Source organism: Mesoplodon densirostris, chromosome 3 (assembly GCF_025265405.1).
Source record: "Mesoplodon densirostris isolate mMesDen1 chromosome 3, mMesDen1 primary haplotype, whole genome shotgun sequence".
Taxonomy (NCBI): Eukaryota; Metazoa; Chordata; class Mammalia; order Artiodactyla; family Ziphiidae; genus Mesoplodon; species Mesoplodon densirostris.
Genome location: NC_082663.1, coordinates 132,155,200 through 132,179,022, shown reverse-complemented (window position 1 = coordinate 132,179,022; position 23,823 = coordinate 132,155,200). Strand labels below are relative to the sequence as shown.

Here is a 23,823-nt window from a genome sequence, read left to right as displayed (position 1 = left end):
TGTGAGATTCGATGATCAAACTCCTGCTTCTTTTCTGACCTCATATTCTACCCACCTTCCTTTTGTTTGCAAGGCCGCAATCAACTTGCCCTTTTCTTTCCTCCTTGAACATGAGAAACCTATTCTAGCATACGGACCTCTGCCCTTGCTGGGGTCTGTCTACACCCCTCTGTCCCCACATCATCAGTGGCCGATTGGTTCTTTCCCTTCAGTCTCTTCAAGATGTCAGTTTCTTAGAAACTTTTCCTGGTCCAATCTCTATTTCATGCCCCTATTTTATTTTCTTCAAAGTACATAATATTATCTGAAATTATTTTTGTTAATTGTTTACCATCTGTCTCCTCTACAAGCGCTTCAGATGTGTTATTAATTCCTCAAGTTTCAGTACCTAGGATAATTTCTGGCACACAGTAGGTATTCAATAGATACTTGCTAAATAAATGAATGAATACAATAACAACTCTTTGCCTTTCAGGGTTCTTAGAACATGAGCACCGTGCCAAAATTGAACATAGTTTATTATGTTTATATGTAGTAAAAATATGTATATTAATAAATACAAATATTTTAACAGTCATTTACTGGGTATAAACAATTACGTATGAAAAGCTAAACAAGGTTTTGCTAACATCTGAAATTTTTCTTCTCAAAAATAACAATTATTGGGACTTCCCTGGTGGCGCAGTGGTTGAGAGTCCGCCTGCCGATGCAGGGGACACGGGTTCGTGCCCCGATCCCGGAAGATCCCACATGCCGCGGAGCGGCTGGGCCCGCGAGCCATGGCCGCGGAGCCTGTGTGTCCGGAGCCTGTGCTCCGCAACGGGAGAGGCCACAGCAGTGAGAGGCCCGCGTACAGCAAAAAAAAAAAAAAAAAAAAAAAAACAATTATTATTTTAAGAACATCTCAGTTCAAAAGTTATCAGACTATGTTAGTTTGTAAACAATAGACCAAGAAAGGCGTGATTGACAGAGCACTGCACTGCAACTGAGGAGACTGAGTTCTCCATCAACACACACCACTTGCTTTCCGTGATCCGAGGCAAGTCGCTTCTTAGCTCTGAGGCTCAGTTTCCTCATATGTAAAATACAAGAGTGATCAAGTTATATTCGAGACCCATTGAAGCCTTTGCATCCTGATTGCTGAAGTCAGAGGTTTGATTATAATTTCCATCTTCTTTAACTTTCAGTGATACACTCTCTTTTGGGGGACTCAGAAAGAAAAGTCCCATTTCATCACATTTACAACATAAACCAAGAAGTTCCTAGGTTAAAGTGGAGAAGTAACCAACAATTATGGAATAGATTTCTTTTCATTAATTCTAATAATTACTGAGCAGGTAGAACCAGACACTGTTTTGTCCTGATAGAGCTTTTGTTATTCTAGTTTATGAGACAGATATAGAAAATAAGATACAGAAGTAAAATGTGCAATAAATAGATAATGTTGGGTGCTAAGGACACAAAATAGAGCATGGAAAGCAAATGAAGAGTGCTCTGAAAAGGGTTAAAATTTTACGTAGAAGGCCAAGGAAGGCATGACTGAGATGGTGATGGTTGAGCAAAGACCTTGAAAGGACAGGGTGAGCCATGCAGACGTCTACGGGAAGAACACTGTAGACAGAGGAAACGGCAAGTATAAATGCCTTGGGACAGGAACCTGCCTGGTGCGTCCAGTGAACAGAAAGCCAAGTAGAGATGACACCCTGAGGATGGGGTGCCTTCCTTGAGGAGACATTCTACTCTTAAACCAATAGTCATTTTATGTAGGCTCATTCCAAACAGATCACTTGAGGAATACCAACATCGACTAAACTAACATTAAAATACCATTCTGTTCAACAGGTTAAAAAGCACTTTTATAGCTCTAGCAGCATTCGGAATCACAGTTTTTCGTGAAAGAGGGAAAAAAGAATGCAGTAAATATTCTAGCAACCAAGGAATGAAATTAGAAGTGAGCCTTCTCACTGTCACTCTCAGGGACCAGTAGGAGAATATGTGCTTCCTATATCCACAACTTTAGGCTCTGTGGTTCTAGAGGTGCTGATGCTCAAAGGGGGACACTTCCAGCAGTAGATACAGTAAGAAAGCCACTAAATTTAAAGCAAAGGTGCCACTTGATTACTTTAAGGTTCTGTGTCAATTGACCAACAGTCACAGAAAAAAAGTTTTCATACTATCAGGAAGAATTAATCCTGATGGTCGTGAGGTGATAGGATGGCCATCACTTAAGGGAGACAGGAAGGAATTTGACACCCAGATAATCTACTGGGGCATCTCTTGATAGTCTCATGTTCAATTTTAACTCTAAATGGGAAAGTAGAGCAATCACTGCCTGATAAGGGCTTATTAACCAGGGGCCTCAGACCTCTTAGGGATGAGGGTCTGGATCATCCAACACTTAAGAAGTACTGGCTGAAAGAGAATTGTCTAGAGTGGGCTATAGAGAAGGGAAATGATGAGAATCAGTCACAGCCTCAGGACTGAAAGCAGCAGCTCTGGAGTTCATCCCACTAACCCTTCTCTTGAAAAGTTCCCCAGGAAATTTGAACCTAGAATCCTGGAGAAGATGTGGTTGGGTGGAATGAACATGTGAGAAGCAAGTGGTTATGAGCAATGCAAGAAGTAGACTATATAAGACATTGCAATGCTCTGCCTGGACCACTTTCCTGGGCTGTCCAGGACCCAGACCCCAGACTCTCTGAGGCATCAGCTGATGGTTCACGCTGTCCCTCTTCCCTGGAGGACTGTTCTCCATTGACAAACGTGACCTTGTCCAGGAAATTATGCACACACCCCCTTCTGGGGGTAGCTCACAGCCAGTGACTACCTTACACGTGGTACAAAAGGCTGTCCCCTTTGCCTTAAAGCGGGACAACTCTACAGGGCAGTTTATGCTCCAGAGATTCCCCACATCTCCATAGAGCAGAGATTAGACTTTACCTGAGACCACATTGAGATTAGAGCAGAGATTAGACTTTACCCGAGACCACACTGTCGCTCTCCTGCTTCACCTTTCCTTATCCTGCTTCACTCCCTCCCTCATAAGTTTGCCTCTGAATCCCTGTCTGAAGCTCTGTTTCTATAAAACTCATCCTGAGACACAGTAGTAGTATAAACAATGTGGGGGGTGGGGTCTTATATAGATGAAATCAGGGAACAGGCAGTCCCAGGCTGGTACGGCAGCTCCCAAGTCATCAGAGACTCAGGCTCCTTCTGTCTTCTCCCCTTTCATCGTCAGCTCCTGGCTACTGCCATCACATGCACATTGCAGGGAGAAGAGAAAAAGAAGGGATACCAGCATAATAGTACATCTCACCGTGCTTAGTCCTGACTCAATGCTATCATGGAGGGACTATCCAGTGACTTTTGTCCATGCCAGCGGCCCCCCCAACCCCTGTGTGTAAGAGACACTGGGAAATGCTGACGTTTGGCTGGGCATGATGGCACACCCAGGATCAAAGTCTGTTAGAAAGGTAGAAGGAAGGGGAGAGATTCTAGCAGTCTCTGCTACAGGTCCCGACTATGACAGTTGGGCTTGAAAAGGGAATCCAAACCTTCTACAACAGGAATCTCTCATAGACCACCTCACCAGAGGCAAAACCGAGCAAGAAGTATGTGAAGAAGCATAGATATACCTATGCTTCTTAGAAGTAAAGTAGTAACAATACACATATTATTCAGGGGCAGTCTGGGGCCTATTCACATGTTCACATATCCAAATCTTTAGAGAACCCTGGGGGATACAGAGTGGGTTGACATTTTTTGATCCTGAATCCTCCCTTAAGAAGACACATTTTCTCCCTCTCTGGTTATATGCTCTAGTCTATGAGTAGAAGTTGCAGTACCAAGGCTTAAGAAAAATGACCAGAGCTCCATAGAGCTTAGAGTTCATTTATGGTGCAACTTCTAAATGTTTAGATTCATCTGTGGTACAACCAATGATCATATCAGTGGAATCTCTGGAAGAATTATCAGAACCAGTTTACATCTTCCAAAATCACTCAATGGGGGAAATAATCACATTACAGTTCTGATAAACCATACAAAACAAAAATGTTAACTCCAAACTTTTCCCCCCCACAAAGGTATATTAAACCTTAAGGAAAATAATTGCTGAAGAGCCTTAACATACAAAAACTTTTTCTAAATAACTTCCTTGCCATTTCTCTAATTTGGGAATCTTCTGTCTTCTATAATTCCACCTTGTTGGGTCCTAATCATGTGTTCATTCCAAAGAGATCACTTAAAGAATAGTCACATTGGCTATAATTCCATTGTAAAATCACTTAATTCAGCAAGCAAAATCACTTTTATAACTAAATCAAAATATTTTTGTGAAATAGAAAAAATGGAATATAATTAATTTTTTTTTAGAACTAAAGGTAAAGTTAACAATTAAGTGACTTGGTAGAGGCCAGATAAATCAAACTAACTAAAACTTCTTGGCTCCTATTTCCATGCTCTGGCTAACAAGATACATTGTCTTTTCCTTTCCTTTTTATCTTCACCTTACTCTAGGTGGCAGAATCTGCAATGGTCCTCCAGGGTCCATTTTGCCTTTCCTCCTTCTAGTTATAGAACATACTGAATTTTCACCAGAAATATGGCTGCCCAGATTGACGTGATATTTCCCATCTCCCTGACAGCTAGGTGTAGCCACTAAATAATTTTGGAAGTGATATGCAAAACCTCCAATCATGTTCTTAGAGATAGAGCTGCTTTCCCTGCATGTTCGTCTCCCACACTGCTGGCCGGGAAATGAGGATTGTAGAAATCCTGGAAGCCTGTGCTCAAGATCACAGAGCAATGCTACTAGCCTCAGACCACTCACCTCCGAACTTTTACATGCTATAGAAAGAAACTTCCGTTTTAACTAAGCTGCTGTATCGGGTGATCCCTTTTTCCAGCTCCAGATTTCAGTCAATTAGGAGCCTCACTTTAAGGCTGATTTAAAATGAAATGAGTTCAGAAGAGAGGAACGGGACAGCAAGGTAACTAGAAATCCTGTCCCAAGAGAGACTATTTGAAAGACATGGGAATACATAACTTGAGGAAGAAAAGAAAAGGAGATACCAGTAGGATTTCTCTTTATATTCTTTAAGGATCATCATGTAAGAAAATTATCACACTTGTTCCCACATATTTATATATAAATATCAATAAATAAAGTTACTTTGAAGAAGCCCAATAGGAACAAATTTCAGCCTCATTAAAGTATGAGCTTTCTCATAATCACAATAACCAAAAGACAAGCAGAAATACCCTGGGTACTAATGAGTCCCGTCACTGGAAAGGACAAGGAAAACTTGACGTGGGAAAATACAGAATAAAGTTGAGGATTCTGGCTGAACTAAGTCCTAATTCTTGCTCTGATAATTATCCGTTGCTGTTTCTTAATATTTATGAGCTAAGTCTTCATTTGCAAAATGGGGTTATTCTTCATATTTATCTAACAGGATTGTAAATAACAAAAGAGAAAATACATGTGACTGCCCAGTGAAGATGCTAGATAACCCTATTTGGTGGGCATATTAAAGTAGGGTTTAATCATTGGAGAGAGTGAAGAATGGTCCTGATTAACAGTCCTGCAATTCTGTGATTCTGAAATGTTTATTTCCCCTTCAGCAACATATAAGCATGTTGCTTAATGAAAAAGCTTGGCTAACAAAGTAAGCAAATCATTTCTCCCTCTGTGAGAGCCAGGTGTTTCATGGATAATTAAATTGAGTGACCCTCACTCACTCCCACCTCCCATTCCACACCCACAGGAAGCTCAGAACACTGAAGCATGCTTGTTGGATGGGAGCATTATAACTCCTGGACAACCCAGAAGTTCTGCCAGCAAAGTTTTCCTATTTAGACTATTATCTGGCCCAAAACTTTGAGAGAGTAAGGGGTATCTGTGAGGCAAGCGGTATCTGTGACACAGAGGAAATAACTAATACTTGCGAGTCAAGATAGGTGAGTTCTGGTCTAATGACTGACGCTCTCTGATTTTCAGATCTTGAACACATTGGCACCTCTTTAGAATTTGTATCCATGTCTAAAAGACAAGGGGGCTGGGAAAGATAAACTAAGGATCCTTCCAGGTTCAGAATCCTATTATTTTAATTCAAGGAAGTAAAACAACCCTCTCATTAGAAGCCTGGATCACTCCTACAAGTTTGAAAGCTACTGAAGCCCAGGGTATAGGATCTAGAATAATATCCTGAGGAATTCAGAACGTATAGCATTGTCATTTGACATAGATAGTAAACTTTTGTATGCAGATAGAAATAATCCCTTTTCACAAAAGCAATGCAGCCATGAGTAAGGGTATCAGGGCCTTTAAATCTCAGAAGAGTTACATTCCAGGGTGGGGACAAGGCTGTGTTCATACAGAACCAAGAGATGCCAGATGATCTCTACTGGGTACTATGGAGAGTGGCTAAGACTATGGCACCTAGAGTGACTCAAACCTGAGTTTAAATCCAAGCCATGCTACACACATTTTTGGTTACTTTGAAGAAGTCATTTCCAGGCCTCACATTCTTTCCTTGAAAATAAACCCATCCCACTGTTTCTATTTTTTTTATCATTGACAATTAAATGAGTAATAATTATAAAATTCTTAGCACTTTGTCTGGCAATTTACCCACTGGACTCATACCTATCTGAGGGTAGAGACTACGGTTATCTTATTCAACAGTATACTCAGAAGATAGTCTTTATATGATACATAATAAGTGCTTAAGAAAATTTCATATAAATGGTGCCACATGCCCAAAGGTCTACTGAGCTGTCCAGCATGAAGGAAACTTCCTGACCCTCTTCTCCAATTACTCGATCTCTCTTTTGACCTGTAGATCAACAAGAAAGACAGTAGCACAGTAGCACTGTTCTTTTCCTACCTCTTTTCTTCGACAACTCACTTTATGCAGTTTAACCATATTTATTGCGTATGCATGGCCACTGGGCCCCAAACGAGTGCAAACTGACATCACTATTCTTGGTCATATTCAAAGTTTCCTGTCTTATGATCATGGAATTTTAGGATTTTGATTTGTTTTGCGGGGATGGCGGGGTGGTTAAGTAGATTCTTCATTTTATTTGGATACTGATAGAATTTAGCACAGGTCATATCAACCAGATATGTACTAAAAACCTATAAGAAATTTGGTAAGTCATTAGAATTAGGACATAGGCTCTCTAGATACTATCAGCTCTGTTCTTAGTACACTCAGTTTGTAGATATATTTTCTACCTGGCCAATCACTATGAGATTTTTATGCTGGTTTACAGAGCTGGAGTTTTACACAAGCCAATTTACACACATTTCTGCCTTGGGAATCAAGACAGTTATAACCATAATACCAAAAGATTACTTTTTAAATAATCAAAATCATCAGTATAATTATTTGGCCAACAAAAAGGGACACTTTCAAAGTAGGAGACTTTTATAGCCAGGATATTGTTAAATACAAATCCCAAAAAGATAATTTCATAGAAGAATGAACAATGTGTTCTACTAAAAAATAGCAATTTGTTGACAAATTCTGCACATAAATAATGGACATTATGCAAACTAATTTGGCTTTGCTCTTTCCAAAATCTTTTTGCAAAACTTTAGAATTTGTTTCATATCATTGAAAACATTGACCAAGTCTATTTCTTTAATTTTTTCCAAAATAGAATTGAAATTGTTTATATTATTTTTAATTCCTATAAAATTGTACTTGTACTGATAGCTAACATTAAGGTCAATTCCTTTAGTGAAAATACAGAAGTACTTTATCATCTTGACCTATGTATGCTGCTCAATGTAATAGCCATTAGCCACTTGTAACCACTGGGCACTTGACATGCGGCTAGCAAGACCAAGGAACTGAATTTTGAATTTTATTTTTTGTTTGTTTGTTTGGTTGGGTTTTTTTAATAGTTGATTTACAATATTATATTAGTTTCAGGTGCACAGCATACTGATTTAGTATTTTTACACGTTCTACTCAATTAAATGTTATTATGAGATAGTGACTATAATTCCCTGTGCTATGCAATATATCATCGTTTATCTAGTTTACACATAGTAGTTTATATTTAATTTTCAAACTTTTTAATATAATTTTAAAGGTTACTTTCCATTTAGTTATTACGGAATATTGGCTATATTCCCTGTGCTGTATAATACATCCCTGTAGCCTATCTTATACACAACAGTTTGTATCTCTGACTCCCTCATCCCTGTATTGCCCCTCCCCACCCCCACTGGTAACCACTAGTCTGTTCTCTATATCTGTGGGTCTGCTTCTATTTTGTTATATTCACTACTTTTTTTTTTTTTTTTTAATTCTACTTATAAGTGATATCATACAGTATTTGTCTTTCTGTCTGACTTATTTCACTTAGCATAATGCCCTCAAGTCCATCCATGTTGCTGTAAATGGAAAAATCTCATTCTTTTTTATGGCTGAGAGGTATTCCACATCTTTTTTAGCCGTTCCTCTGTCGATGGACACTTAGACTGCTTCCAGATCTTGGCAATTGTAAGTAATGCTGCTATGAACATTGAGGTCCATGTATCTTTTCGAATTGGTGTTTTTGTTTTTTTCAGATATATGCCCAGGAGTGGGATTGCTGGGTCATATGGTAGTTCTATTTTTAGTTTTTTGAGGAACCTCCATACCATTTTCCACAGGGGCTGCGCCAATGTACATTCCCACCAACAGTGCACAATTTCATTTTATTGCTGTCAATTTATAAACTAAAGCAATGTAAAATATTTTCCATTTAACCTAACTTTATGATTTCAGTAATACTACATTGCTCTTTAACTCTTATAAATTTAGCATCTGTATGGAGCTGTACTGAAAGTATAAACGCACCAGATTTCAAAGACTGAGTAAACAAAAATAGAAAATATCTTACTATTAATTTTATGTTGATTATTTGCTGAAATGGTAATGTTTGGATATGTTGGGTTAAATAAAATATAGTATTAAAATTATATTTCCCTATTTCTTTTTACTTTTTTTATGTGACTACTAGAAAAATTTTTATTATGAAGGTAGTTAATATTATATTTCTACAGAACAGTACTGATCTTGCAAGTTGAAAATATCTACCTACTCAAATGCTACTTCCTGTAATGGCAGTGATGCTTATATGTTACTAACTCTGTCACATCTAACATTTGTAAACACTGGACAAAATAGGTCTGGAGGGCAACAAAAAGCAGGGAAAGAAAAAAAAAAAAAAGGAGGGAAGTTGGCCCTTGACAGAAGGAAACTTCCCAGGATAAGATTCACATTTATTAAACTTCGTACCTGTGGGCATTTTCTAATGTGCAGGGAATTGCATGGAGAAAATATAAGCAGAATTTATCATAGTCATAATGAATTAAGAAGTCAGATGATGGAGTTTAGGGCTGCCAGAGCAGCTAGAAAGTGAAGGGGGAAATCTAGGAAAGGAGGAAATCCTTAAATCTGCATAAAAATACCAATCAAATCCTTGGCTTACTTGTGAACAACTGGTATAATTTAATTATTTCAATAATGAAATACCAAGATTCACAGTATGAAACATAAGCTGTAACAATGTTTCACTCAGAATATGCAGCATAAAATAGTAAATTAGTAGACTCACAAAGAAACAAGAAAATTTAATCCTGAGTCAAGAGGAAAAACAGTCAATTGTTACTGAGCCTGAAATATTCAAGATGTTGGAATTAGCAGGCAAAGACTTGAAAACATCTACTAAATCTATGTTTCAGACTATAAAGGATAATGTATCGTGATGAATGAAAAGAAAGTAAATGGCAGAAAAATGAAAACTGAATGAAAGAATAAAATAAAACATTTAAAACTGAAAAGTAAAATATTTGAAATGAAAATTTCCTTGAAAAGTCTCTAGAAACAGACTGGAGATAGGAGAAAGGAGGGATATGTGAAACTGAAGATAGATTATCTTCTAAATATTATTTTCTGAAGATAGAATATCAATATATTATCCAATGTGAAGAATGGAGAAAATAAAGATTAAAACTAAATGAACAGAACTTCTGAGACTCATGTGAAAATATCAAGTGATATAAAATATATCTAATGGCATCCATACCGATAACACAACTAAAACATTTGTGAACATTCCTAAAGCCCGCTGGCTTTTTGGAAAATCACATGGCAAACACCACCTCCACAAAATGACATAGTACAAGAAGGGCAAGGATTCCGTACATGCCCAGGGCAAATGACATTATGACAGAAAGCAGAGTGGCTGTGGTGGGCTAAGATTTTCTAGAAAAAGTCTAGAACTCCAAAGGAGATTGTTCTGAGACTTGAATGCACTGAGACTGCAGATCCAAGATAATGCGGGCTATTAAGAGATGCAAGCATTGTGAGCTGGGAGGAGATGAGAGAAAGGGACAAGCGATCTACTTCTAGCTTCACCTTTTATTTCAGTATGAAGACAATAATATAAATATATATTTTAATTTTATAAAGCAATATAATATATATGGTGGAGAGAGAAGAAGAGATAAAACAAAACAGAAAAAAAGAAAGAGGGGGAGTGGAAGTAGTCGAATATTCCTTAAACTTGGTGGGGGGGGGAACAAATGTGAAGATCCAAGAAGCTCATCAAATCCCAGTTATGGTAATTACAAAGAAAAACAAACTTAGGCATATTATAGTCCAATTTCTGAAAACCAAAAATAAGCAGAACATCATGAAACCAGACAAGAGGCAAAAAACTACATATAGGGAACATTATAGTCTCCTGTCAATAAAAATGACAACTGATACTGAAAACAAAAGAGGCTAGAAGACTACGGAATGATGATTAAATTGTTAAAAGAAAAACTCTTTTACCCAGAATCCTATGTCCAGTGAAAATAACCTTAAAATGAGGGCAAAACAAAGATATTTTCAGGTAAATAGGAGGTGCAAGAATTTATTGGCAGCAGACCAGCACTTTAAGAAATGCTAAAGCATGTTATTCAAACTTAAAGAAAATGATGATAGATTGGGATTCTATAAGCTAATGCAGAGCATAGAAAGTCATAAATGTATAGGTAAATACCTAGAGGGCATTATGCTAAGTAAAATAAGTCAGACAGAGAAAGACAAATACTGTATGATATCATTTACACGTGAAATCTAAAAATTACCACAAACTAGTGAATATAACAAAAAAGAAACAGACTCACAGAAAACAAACTAGTGGTTACCAGTGGGGAGAAGGAAGAAGGGAGGGGCAACATATGGGGTAGGGGATTAAGAGGTATTAACTATTATGTTTAAAATAAGCTACAAGGCTATATTGTACAACACAGGGGATATAGCCAATATTTTATAATAACTATAAATGGAGTACAACCTTTAAAATTGTGATTTTCTATCTTGTACCCTGTAACTTATATAATATTGTACATCAACTCTACCTCAATAAAATAAAAATAAATAAAGATACTAGGGAACGAGGGAAAAATGCATATTATAATCTCTAGGACAATCAACAAAACAAAATATAGTTAAAAAGCCAATAAAATGGACTACTAAACTATCTGATAAACCTAAAATATGGCATGAAAGAAGATATAGGGAAACCCTAAATAAATAAACAAGCCAGCCAATCTGAATAAAAACAAATAGAAAAATGATAGACTTAAAGCTAACAGATTAATAACTACATTATAAAAAAATGGATTGAATACTTCAATTAAAAGTGAAAGATGGGGCTTCCCTGGTGGCGCAGTGGTTGGGGGTCCGCCTGCCGATGCAGGGGACGCGGGTTCGTGCCCCAGTCTGGGAGGATCCCACATGCCGCGGAGCGGCTGGGCCCGTGTGCCGTGGCCGCTGGGCCTGCGCGTCCGGAGCCTGTGCTCTGCAGCGGGAGAGGCCGCAGCGGTGAGAGTCCCGTGTACGCAAAAAAAAAAAAAAAAAAAAAAAAGTGAAAGATGACTGGACTGCAAATAAAAAGCCAGAACTATATGTTTTCTAAAAATGATGGCATGTAAACTTAAGGTAAAGAAAACCTAAAAGTAAAAGAATGAAAGATGATTTATCATATATATAATAAACATAATAAAACTGGAGCAACTTATATTAATAGTAAATAGAATTTAAGGCAAGGATTATTATAAGAGATAATAAAGAAGATTTCATACTGACAAAACTGTTTGTTTTCCAGGAATACAACAATCAGAAATGTATGTGCCTATTAAGAGATCTTTGAAAAACATCAAGCAAAATTGAAAGACCTAAAGGGAGAAACAGACAAATCCAAAATACTCATTAGCATCTTCAACATTCTTCTCTGAGTAAATTACAGATGATCCAGAAAAAAAAAAATCAGTAAGAACATAGAAAATAGGAACATTATTAACCACCTTGACCTAGATAACATTTACAGAGCACTACACTCAGCAAACAGCAATTATAAGAATACACATTCTTTTCAAGTGTACATAGAATGTTCAAAAAATACAGACTATATGCTGAGCCATTAAAAAAATTCTTGGGAACATATGTATATGTATAACTGATTCACTTTGTTATAAAGCAGAAACTAACACACCATTGTAAAGCAATTATACTCCAATAAAGATGTTAAAAAAATTCTCAAAATGTTTTAAAAGATTTTTATATTAGGGTCTGTATTCTTTGCCCACAGTGGAATTAAATAAGAAATCAATAAAAAAGTCTATAAAACCCTATATATTTGGAAAATAAACAGTATACGTAGAAGTAATGCATGGATCAAAGAAGTTACAGGGATATTAAAAAGTATTTCAAACTGAGTGAGAGTGAAAACACAACACATAGAAACATGTTGAATGTAGTCAAACAGTAGTCAGTGAGAAATGTATAGCCTTAAATGCTTATTTTAGAAAGGGAGATCTATTTTTAATCAACAATCTGCTTCCATCCTAAGAAGCTAAGCAAATTAAATCCATCATAAGTAGAAGGAAATTCTATAAATAAGAGCGGAAATAAGTGAGATAAAAAAACAAATAGTAGATAAAATTAAAGCCCAAGCCGTTTCTTTGAAAAGTTTAATAAAAATGATCAGCTCCTCACAAAAACGATATGAAAAAAAATAAAAGAGAGAGCAAGAAAGCACAATTATCAACATCAGGAATGAAAGAGGGAACATCACTACAAATCCAATTGCTGTTAGAAAGGATAATAAGAATACAGTGTTAAGTGAAAAAAAAAAACATCCAAATGCAAAAAAAGAAGCTACAGGCTACCTTTACTTAAGAAAGAAGGGGAAATAAAACTTGTAGAAATCTCCTCCTTTGCACAAGAAGAAACATAGAAAGGATAAACTAGAAAGAGATGGGTTACCTTTGGCATACGTTTAGGGTGAAAGGGATGGCAAAATGGGAACTGGACAAAAGGAATGGCAGAGGTTGGAGGAGTGATGCTTTCAAGTATAAATTTTGTATAGTCCGAGCTATTAAAACATATTATTTTAATATACATAAAAATATAAATAAAATCAACAAGGATGGGGGAGAATAAAATGAAATAGAAACAGAAACAGAAGAACACAACTAATTCAAATGAAGAACACAATCATAATGAAGAAGAAAAATGAACCATTCCAAGTCAACTTTTGAATACCTTACTTTTGCTCTATACCCTCAAGCTGAAAACAAGAACAGTAAACAAAGGTTAAACTCTAGGCAATAGATGTGTTTTTCAGTTTTAGCAAAACTAAATTGGCCAAATTTAGCATTAAAAAATACAAATATTATATATACTCTAGGATTGACGAAATAAGTATATTTTGGATAATGAGGCTCAAGTTTCTCAATGTCAAAGAAGAGAATTACAAATGGGGAAAGGGGGAAGGCTAGAGAGAATCCTATAGCATTGGAAGTATCAGTATGAAGTCATAGTTCTAGATATAGATGTGTATATGTCTATGTACATACATACACATATCTATATAGTTCTTATATCAGTCTACTTAGGGCACTTACAAGCAATGACACCCAGTAACATGTCATGCCCAGATCATGGTTTCTAAATATGATTCTCAACAGTTCCTTGGAAAAAGACTGACTCCAGGGCTGGGGCAGACCAAGCGACATATGAATCTGGAGACTTCCAGTAAGAAAGTGCTCAAAAAATGATTAGTATTCATCAAAGGACACAGACACAGTTGAAAGTGAGTCCGCGTGGCCAACACTAGGAATATTTTAGCAAAAATAATACATTATATCAACAAATTTTATCCAATAAATAAGAATCCAAGAGACCATTACATAAATGAGAAAGTTAAATGGGAGATATGCAAAAACCCTTCCTACAGGACAATGCCAACTAAAATGTAGAAGGGAATGATGAGATTAAAAAGTCACCATTTGTTAATTACCATAGTAATAATTGTTTCTGGCTAGAACCATTGATTGATGCTAAAACTAATAGGTGAATGTTTAATGAGAACCGGTTATTTTCATACTCTCCAAGTATTAATACTTTTCTAATTACAAAGGGTAAAGTGGAAACTTTATGGTGGAAAAAACTCGTAGACACCAGCAAAGCCAAGTGTTCAAAGTTGACAGCACCATAAAAAATTCCAATAGATATCATATGCCTACTGATTTGATTTACTGGAAAGGACACAACATTTCTGAGATATTCTTTTTTTTTAATTTATTTTATTTTATCTTTGGCTGCATTGGGTCTTTGTTGTTGTGGGGGGGGTCTCTGTTGTTGTGCGCAGGCTTTCTCTAGTTGTGGCGAGCAGGGACTACTCTTCATTGTGGTGTGCGGGCTTCTCATCGTGGAGGCTTCTCTTGTTGCAGAGCACAGGCTCTAGGTGCACAGGTTTCAGTAGTTGTGGCACACGGTCTCAGTAGTTGTGGCTCATGGGCTCTAGAGCACAGGCTAGGTAGTTGTGGTGCACAGGCTTAGTTGCTCCACAGCATGTGGGATCTTCCCAGAACAGGGCTCAAACACGTGTCCCCTGCATTGGCAGGCAGATTCCTAACCACTGCACTACCAGGGAAGCCCAGTTTCTCAGATATTCTTGACAGAAACTCGTAACTCAAATCTCGTAACAAGAAAATTATTTTTATGAGGACAGAAATTGAAGGACATTCTACAAAACCTCAAGGTTGTGAGAGAAAAAGACTGAGAAACTATCAGATTAAAGAAGACTGAAGAGACTTGACAATTAAATGAAATGTGGATTGGAAATTGAAAGAGAGAGCTTTTGTTTTTCGTTGATTTTTTTTCCTTTTGCTAGGAAGAATATTTAGTGAAACAATTGGTAAAATTTGAATGAGGTCTGTATATTGGGTAACAGTATTGTACCAATGTTAACTTCCTGATTTTGAAAACTGTATTGTGGTTATAAAACAATATCTTTGTTTTTAGGAAATACATACTGATGTGTTTAGGGGTAAAGGGTTATTACATCTGTAATTTACTCAGTACACAGTACTGAGTTCAGAAATTTGTATTTGTGTTACATTATATATTTATTACATTTTATAAATATACATGTATAAAAGGGAGCAAAAGAGAAAACAAAGCGTATGTATTAAAATATTAACATTGGGGCCTCCCTGGTGGCGCGGTGGTTGAGAGTCCGCCTGCCGATGCAGGGGATACGGGTTCGTGCCCCGGTCTGGGGGGATCCCATATGCCGCGGAGCGGCTGGGCCCGTGAGCCATGGCCGCTGAGCCTGCGCGTCCGGAGCCTGTGCTCCGCAACGGGAGAGGCCACAACAGTGAGAGGCCCGCATACCGCAAATAAATAAATAAATAAATAAATAAAAATAAAATATTAACATTTAGGGAATATAATGAAAGGGTATGCAGATATTATTTGTATTATTTTTGTGACTGTCATTTAAGTCTGAAATTCAAAATAAAAAGTTCAAAAAGGATAATAAAGGAACATAGGAAAAATTATGTTAATAAATTTAATGAAAAAATGCACTGGACAAACTCCTTGAAATTTTTAACTGATAAAATACACAGAAGAGTGTAAAAACCTGAAGAGCCCCTTGTCTAGTAAAAAAATCAAAGTGACTATTAAAAACTTTCTTCAAAGGAGGGCTTCCCTGGTGGCGCAATGGTTGAGAGTCCGCCTGCCGATGCAGGGGACACGGGTTCGTGCCCCGGTCCGGGAGGATCCCACATGCCGCGGAGTGTCTGGGCCCGTGAGCCATGGCCGCTGAGCCTGCGCGTCCAGAGCCTGTGCTCCGCAATGGGAGAGGCCACAGCAGTGAGAGGCCCGTGTACCACACACACAAAAACCTTTACAGACAAGCAAAAGCTAAGAGAATTCAGCACCACCAAACCAGCTTACAACAAAAGTTAAAGGAACTTCTCTAGGCAGGAAACACAAGAGAAGGAAAAGACCTACAATAACAAACCCAAAACAATTAAGAAAATGGTAATAGGAACATACATAACAATAATTACCTTAAATGTAACTGGATTAAATGCTCCAACCAAAAGACACAGAGTGGCTGAATGGATACAAAAACAAGACCCATATATATGCTGTCTACAAGAGACCTGCTTCAGACTTAAGGACACATACAGACTGAAAGTGAGGGGATGGAAAAAGATATTCCATGCAAATTGAAGTCAAAAGAAAGCTGGAGTAGCAATTCTCATATCAAACAGAACTGACTTTAAAATATAGACTATTACAAGAGACAAAGAAGGACACTGCATAATGATCAAGAGATCAACCCAAGAAAAAGATATAACAATTGTAAATATTTATGCACCAAACATAGGAGCACCTCAATACAAAAGGCAAATGCTAACAGCCATAAAAGGAGAAATCAAGAATAACACAATAATAGTAGGGGACTTTAACACCCCACTTACACCAATGGACAGATCATCCAAAATGAAAATAAATAAGGAAACACAAGCTTTAAAAGACACATTAAACAAGATGGACTTAACTGATATTTATAGGACATTCCATCCAAAAACAACAGAATACACTTTGTTGTCAAGTGCTCATGGAACATTCTCCAGAATAGATAATATCTTGGGTCACAAATCAAGCCTTGGTAAATTTAAGATAACTGAAATCATATCAAGTATCCTTTCCTACCACAACACTATAAGACTAGATATCAATTACAGGAAAAAATCTATAAAATATACAAACACATGGAAGCTAAACAATACACTACTAAATAACCAAGAGATCACTGACGAAATCAAATAGGAAATCAAAAAATACCTAGAAAAAAATGAAAATGAAAACACGATGACCCAAAACCTATGGGATGCAGCAAAAGCACTTCTAACAGGGAAGTTTATAGCAATACAATCCTACCTCAAGAAACAAGAAAAATCTGAAATAAACAACCTAACCTTACACTTAGAACAATTAGAGAAAGAAGAAGAAAAAAAATCCAAAGTTATCAGAAGGAAAGAAATCATAAAGATTAGATCAGAAATAAATGAAGAAAAAACTGAAGGAAACAATAGCAAAGATCAATAAAACTAAAAGCTGCTTCTTTGAGAAGATAAACAAAATTGATAAACCATTAGCCAGACTCATCAAGAAAAAAAGGGAAAAGACGCAAATCAATAAAATTACAAATGAAAAAGGAGAAGTAACAACTGACACTGCAGAAATACAAAGGATCATGAGAGATTACTACAAGCAACTCTATGCCAATAAAATGGACAACCTGAAAGAAATGGACAAACTCTTAGAAAAGCACATGTTCCGAGACTGAACCAGGAAGAAATAGAAAATATAAACAGACCAATCACAAGCACTGAAATTGAAACAGTGATTAAAAATCTTGCAACCAACAAAAGCCCAGGACCAGATGGCTTCACAGGTGAATTCTACCAAACATTTAGAGAAGAGCTAACACCTATCCTTCTCAAACTCTTCCAAAATATAGCAGATGGAGGAACACTCTCAATCTCGTTCTACAAGGCCACCAACACCCTGATACCAAAACCAGACAAAGATGTCACACAAAAAGAAAACTACAGGCCAATATAACTGATGAACATAGATGCAAAAATCCTCAACAAAATACTAGCAAACAGAATCCAACAGCACATTAAAAGGATCATACACCATGACCAAGTGGGGTTTAACCCAGGAATGCAAGGATTCTTCAATATATGCAAATCAATCAATGTGATACACCATATTAATAAACTGAAGGACATAAACCTTCTCAATAGATGCAGAAAAAGCTTTCAACAAAATTCAACACCCATTAATGATAAAAACCCTACAGAAAGTAGGCATAAAGGGAACTTACCTCAACATAATAATGGGCATGTATGACAAACCCACAGCCAACATCATTCTCAATGGTGAAAAACTGAAAGCATTTTCACTAAGATAAGGAACAAGACAAGGGTGCCCACTCTCACCACTATTTTGCAACATCATTTTGGAAGTTTTAGCCACAGCCATCAGAGAAGAAAAAAAATAAAAGGAATCCAAATTGGAAAAGAAGAAGTAAAACTGTCACTCTTAGCAGATGACATGATACTATACATACAGAATCTTAAAGATGCTACCAGAAAGCAGTTAGAGCTAATCAATGAATTTGGTGAAGTAGCAGGATACAAAATTAATGTACAGAAATCTCTAGCATTCCTATACACTAATGATGAAAAATCTGAAAGAGAAATTAAGGAAACACTCCCATTTACCATTGCAACACAAAGAATAAAATACCTAGGAATAAATGTATCTGAGGAGACAAAAGACCTGTATTCAGAAAACTATAAGACACTGATGAAAGAAATTAAACATGATACAAACAGATGGAGAGATATACCATGACCTCGAATTGGAAGAAACATTGTGAAAATGACTATACTACACAAAGCAATCTACAGATTCAATGCAATCCATATGAAATTACCAACGGCATTTTTCACAGAACTAGAACAAAAAATTTCACAATTTGTATGGAAACACAAAAGAGCCCAAATAGCCAAATCAATCTTGAGACTGAAATATGGAGCTGGAGGAATCAGTCTCCCTGACATCAGACTATACTACAAAGCTTCAGTAATCAAGACAGTATGGTACTGGCACAAAAACATAAACATAGATCAATGGAATAGGATAGAAAGCCCAGAGATAAACTCACACACATATGCTCACCTTATCTTTGATAAAGGAGGCAAGAATATACAATGGAAGGAAAGACAGCCTCTTCAATAAGTGGTGCTGGGAAAACTGGACAGCTACATGTAAAAGAATGAAATTAGAATACTCCCTAACACCATACACAAAAATAAACTCAAAATGGATTAAAGACCTAAATGTAAGGCCAGACACTATAAAACTCTTAGAGGAAAGCATAGGAAGAATACTCTATGACATAAACCACAGCAAGATCCTTTTTGACCCACCTCCTAGAAAAATGGAAATAAAAACAAAAATAAACAAATGGGACCTAATGAAATTTAAAAGCTTTTGCAGAGCAAAGGAAACCATAAACAGGAAGAAAAGACAACCCTCAGAATGGGAGAAAATATTTGCTAACAAAGCAACTGACAAAGGATTAATCTCCAAAATTTACAAGCAGCTCATGCAGCTCAATATTAAAAAAAAAAAAGCAATCTAAAAGTGGGCAGGAGATCTAAACAGACATTTCTCCAAAGAAGATATACAGATTGCCAACAAACACATAAAAGGATGCTCAACGTCATTAATCATTAGAGAAATGCAAATCAAAACTACAATGAGGTATCACCTCACACTACTCAGAATGGCCATCATCAAAAACTCTACAAACAAGAAATGCTGGAGAGGGTGTGGAGATAAGGGAACCCTCTTGCACTGTTGGTGGGAATGTAAATTGATACAGCCACTATGGAGAACAGTATGGATGTTCCTTACAAAACTAAAAATAGAACTACCATATGACCCAGCAACTCACTGCTGAGCATATACCTGAAAAAACCATCATTCAAAGAGAGTCATGTACCACAATATTCATTATAGCACTATTTACAATAGCCTGGACATGGAAGCAACCCAAGTGTCCATGGACAGATAATGGATAAAGAAGATGTGGCACATATATACAATGGAATATTACTCAGCTATAAGAATAAATGAAATTGAGTTTATTTGTCGTGAGGTGGATGGACCTAGAGTCAGTCATACAGAGTGAAGTAAGTCAAAAAGAGAAAAACAAATACTGTATGCTAACATATATATATATGGAATCTTAAAAAAAATATTGTTGTCATGAACTTACATGCAGGACAGGAATAAAGATGCAGACATAGAGAATGGACTTGAGGACATGGAGGGGGGAAGGGTAAGCTGGGACGAAGTGAGAGAGTGGCATGGACATATATACACTACCAAATGTAAAATAGATAGCTAGTGGGAAGCAGCCACATAGCACAGGGAGATCAGCTCTGTGCTTTGTGTCCACCTAGAGGGGTGGGATAGGGAGGGTGAGAGGGAGATGTAAGAGGAAGGGGATATGGTGGTATATGTATTCGTACAGCTGATTCACTTTGTGATACAGCAGAAACCAACACACCATTGTAAAGCAATTATACTCCAATAGAGATGTTAAAAAAAAAAAGAACATATGAAAAAGCAACTATGGTGAGAGGACATTTAGACTATAAATGTCCACAGTTTGTGAGGACTATTCGAGTGTTTGGTTTGGATAAGGCCACTCTTCCCTGATCTAAATAGTTCTCCAAAGACCTTGGGGCATTAGCTCCTGCCATGGTAAAGGCGACTCTTGTACTGGCATTGGCAAAAGCCAGGGTAGCAGCCCCACGAAGACAATCATCTTGCCCACTAACACCACCACATCATTCCCTAGCAACGTGCCCTAGCAACTGGGAAGTTTTCACTTTTGTTTGCCTGGTGGATGGTTAAGCAATCTCACCCCAGGAACCGACTCGATAAAGTACACCTCGAGCTAAATTTGGACTTTTATCCCCTCATCTCCCCTTGTAAGGAACAATAGTTTAATTAAACTATCATTGATTTGGAGTATGTTATTTCTTTAGTGGCTTGTTAAGACACTGTTCTGTATACTACTAGCTTGTGAAATTATTGTAAGTCCCACAGTAAAGCTGTGTTAAATAAAATATCAGCACACTGTCTCTGTCTCTGAGAATAATTTACCACCCTCAAATCAGACAGACAACAAATACATGAAAAAGAAAAAAAATGTAATTTTGGGATAAAGGAACCACAATGTTTTTAGTGGAAATGAAACATTTGAGCCATTTTTATAAAAGCATTTCTTTCACTTTTGGTGGGATAATCAACCGGAATGGCAGTTATGAAAAGGCAATTTGGCAATCTTAAACCAGACGGCATTGAGAGTCTCTTGAACTCAGCAATTTCACTTCTAAGAACCCATTCTATAGAAACACTAAATGTTTTGCATATGTAAGTTCCATCAGTGTGCCCGCTTCTGCACCATCTAAGGATAATCAGATTAGGCATGAAAGGCTTGATCCAGCAGCTCCATGGCATCAACCAAACCCCTCAATACTCTAATTACATAAAATAAAACAAAAATAAATATGTAAAATTCCTATTAATTTTAATGGCATCATTCCTGTTGCTTTTAGTGGCATCATCATCATTTTGAATCATCTTCTCAGGAACAAATAGGCCTGTATCTTTCTTGAGAGCCTGGGTTATCAGGTCCATTTTCTTCTGCTACTATCAAAGTGTGTGTGTACTTTCTAATACAACGGTACAAAGAATTAGCATTAGGGACTTTTCTGTAGTTCAATCTACTAAGAAATATAGGCTGCAGTGATGAGAATATAGCAAACACTGTGAGAACTTACAATATCTTTGAGGAGATTCTCAAAAGAATATAATAGAGTCTCTTGTGAACCTAGTAAATGACAGAGCTCTTAAACGCTATAATATATTGCCTCACTCACCTGGATGTTATTTTAAAAGCAGTATACACACACAGAGGTTACTTTACAGGGTCTATAACTATGTTACAGCCCTCTCCTACATCCCCCTCTGACAGTTTTTCCTAATTCCTCATCTTTCACATAGAAAACCCACATTTTTCCTTCCAAAAATTTGATTTCTCTTTTTCCTCTCAGCTGAAGACGCCTGCTTTCCCTTGATTTAAAAGGGAAATATTTGTAATGCACCATAAAAATGGATGACAGCTAAAACTCAGGTTCTACACCAAAAAAAAAAAAAAATTACCAGCTGTGGAAGCATATCAGAGTCCCCTTATTGGTAAAATGGGCATAACTGAGGCATCTGCCTCATAAACGAAAGAGAGGATTAAATGAAGTCATGCACACACGATAGGCCCTCAGGAAGAAATGACTCTTACTGTCATTTTAAGTAGTGTTACATTAATAGCTTCACTTGGAGAAAATGCCCTTGCCTCTTTCTTGACTATCTTTTGGTTTACCCAACCCGTAGAATTCCTAGAGGGAATAGAGCTGTAAACAATCTGTATTTGTTTCTACTTCTTCCCCCAATTCCCATAATTTCTAAACAAATAAACTCTTTAAACATATTTCAGGAGAAGTTGTGGAGGGGGAATGCCCTCCTAAGTAGGGTCAACACCATCTGTGGAGAATGAATAGAAGGAGTTTAGGCCCATGCCAATGTCATGTTCATTGCAGACGTCTAAAGTAGGCTTCTTGTCTGTAGATGGGAAAGTCACCTGCTTGTCTCTTCAACTTCCTGCCACTCACAAACCAGGCACAAGCCAGGCAGCCACCAGATCCTATATAATCCCTCCAAATCCTTATACCTTACCTCCCTGACTACCTGAGGAGTTGCTCCTTCTTTGCACAAACTGCTCACACAAACTTAAATAAGGCAGAGTCATATTCCAAGTTTCATCAGCACAACATTCACACTTTTAAGTATGTCCCAAATATTCAGAAATATTTTATAGGAGAAATATATCATCTTTCAAGAATGATTTTCTTTGATGGAGTCCAATGGTCCAATGTAAATATTGTGTATATTTTTTCTTTTTTTTTTTACATCTTTATTGGAGTATAATTGCTTTACAATGGTGTGCTAGTTTCTGCTCCATAACAAAGTGAATCAGTCACACATATACATGTTCCCATAACTATGGTGTATTTTTTAATATTCATAGAACATAGTATACTAAGTTAAATACTTAGTGTCCTGTCAAATTCATTCATTTTTTTAAGCTTATTACTACAACTGAGGTAGTCCTCTGCTTATCTCAATTTTTTCTTCCTTCTTCTAACTTTGAATTAAATCCCCATCTCTTCAAAGATTTTGGCTTGTAGAGATATGAACCAATAACCATTTAAACAGCCAGTCTAGCAGGCTCTCACACACTCCTGCGTTAATAAATAGGAAACTGAATCTAAGGGAAGGGTCCTGAGTTTGGGGTGGGGAGTGGAAAGTGGCTTCTGGAGTCAGAGATAAAAACCCTGCTTCTATCTGTTGACAAGTTTCTCAACTTCTATGAGCAACATTTTACAGTCTGTACAACATGGCTAATATTTGCATCAATGTTATCAGGCTGTTTTGAGGACTAAATGAGAAAGCAAATGTTAATCACTGAGCACCATACCTGGTTTACAATAAGGACTCAATTTATTGTCATCTTCAGCAACTGTGTAGGGTCATGGAAATCGCTGGAAAAAATATTCAAGAGATACTTGTTCTCACTTAGGTTTATCACTGACAACCTCTTTGGGGTTAGCTACTTTCCTTCCCTAGACTTCAATTTCCTCAGTCATACATGTGAATGGATAGACCAATGTTTTTGGAATTTTTAAAACTTGAAGTATAGTTGCTGTATGATAGACCAATTTTTTTTGAGTTATTTCAGTTTTAAAATTCT

At 37.0% G+C, this 23,823-nt stretch overlaps 1 pseudogene; it reads left to right on the top strand.

Moving 5' to 3' along the window:
• Nucleotides 1–10,075: 10,075 nt before the first annotated feature.
• Nucleotides 10,076–10,418, top strand: LOC132486896 (large ribosomal subunit protein eL42-like; annotated as a pseudogene).
• The last annotated feature ends 13,405 nt before the right edge of the window (nucleotides 10,419–23,823 follow it).